The sequence below is a fragment of the Austrofundulus limnaeus genome, unplaced genomic scaffold (genome assembly GCF_001266775.1).
Source record: "Austrofundulus limnaeus strain Quisiro unplaced genomic scaffold, Austrofundulus_limnaeus-1.0 Scaffold148, whole genome shotgun sequence".
NCBI classification, from domain to species: Eukaryota; Metazoa; Chordata; class Actinopteri; order Cyprinodontiformes; family Rivulidae; genus Austrofundulus; species Austrofundulus limnaeus.
Window position 1 is genome coordinate 125,161 of NW_013952550.1, and position 1,802 is coordinate 126,962.

Below are 1,802 nucleotides of genomic sequence, written 5' to 3' on the forward strand. Positions count from 1 at the left end.
AGTTTAGCAAACTCCAAATCCTGACGTCTTTGTTCCGTTTCCTGTTCAGCTTTATATTTTAACAAAAGTAATTCTTTCTGTTGTTGTTCCGTTTCCTGACGCATTTTCTGACTTTCCTGTTCAGCTTTATATTTTAACAAAAGTAATTCTTTCTGTTGCTCAAAAGACAAAGCAGGCGCATTTAATACTGACGAATCTACCGACACACATAGTTTATCACCACCAGGTTTTAACACACCAGCCTCAAACAATTTAAGCTTCAATTGACCCTTAACAAGCTCTTTAAGTTTCTGTGTATTACCCAAATCAATTNGAGGTGTATGTCACTACAGGGGGTTTCTTCCCTCTGAAGTCTACAATGTGGAAAAGAAATCGGAGACCCATCACCCGACATTATTTGTGCACAGATCTGTTGCAGTTAAACCCTAAGTTATTTGTGTGAAATACACTAATATGAATGGATAAACACAAAAAGCACATTCATGTAAATTCAGTGTTCTTCGTGGTGGTTTCATGTGAATTGAAGACAATGTTTTTTTTTGTGCAAAACAAGCTTATTCCAGTGGTTTAAGTTTAAGTTTAAAATTATGTGTTGCTAAAACTAGCTAGATCTCTGACAAATTCATTTTGTGAAAGTAGCTCTTAAGGAAAAAAAAGGTTGGGGACCCCTGATGTAGATCTTTTTTTTAAAAATGTATTTTTCTTTTATATGAAAAAACTGTAGATAAAAAAACTAAACTTTTATTTTAACTTTTAAACTCTGTGCACTTCTTATGCTCTGTATAAAAATGTAACATAAAAAGACAGACCTGATGACTGACTTTGATGAACTGTGATCTTCTTCATCAGTTTCTAACAACCAAACTTTGAGTAAATCAGGATGCTCTGATACAGGAGCTTTTAATCTCATAAATCCTAAAGATTAACTGCGCTTTCTGTTCAAACTGAGTTCATTCTTTATTGTGTGTGAGGCTGAAAACACTTCTATCATCTGCTGATATTTATCTACTCCTGCATGACCAACTGGAGTGACCTCAGCTGTAAAAACAGAGCATGTCTTCCTCCTCCTCCTCGCTCGGTCCTACAGAGCATCTCTGGAGGTATGGTGATGGTGGTGGGGGAGTTGTGGGGATCCAGATGCTTGGCTTGAAGGAAGCTGAATAACTTTAAGTTTGATATGGTTGAACGCCATGAGACACTTCAGCACTTCCTCCACTCTCTCTCACTGCAGTCCAAGGAAGCCAGCAGATTGTGTCGAATCCCTTCACAGACTCCCATCCTGAGCAGCACCAGCATCCGTGAAAAACTGCCTTCATCAGGAAGAAACCTCCAGCAGAACCAGGCTCAGGGCGGGAGGCCATCTGCCTCGATCAGCTGGGTTTGAGAGGACAGGAAAGGGAAATGAAGAAAGGCAGAAGGTCCAGGTGTATGAGCTGAGAGAATGATGGTGGAGAGGAGGAGGTGGGCTGAAGCTCTGCCGGTGAGCACACTGCAAAAAATATCCACCTAACCAAGTTTTAAAACCTTATATCAGCCAAAAAGTCTTTTTGATCTTGTTTTCAGACTGATTTACTAAACAAGAACTGATTGTGTAAGAATAATCATCTTGTTTTCAGAATGTGTAAGATTATTTGTCTTGTTAGTCTGAAAATTTGACTCAAATTAAGTCAAAAATTTCTGCCAATGGAGTAAGAAATTTTACTTGGTAAGATTCTTGAAATAATAAAAAAATGAGTCAAATCAAGTATTTCAAGAATCTTACCAAGTAAAATTTCTTACTCCATTGGCAGAAATTTTTGACT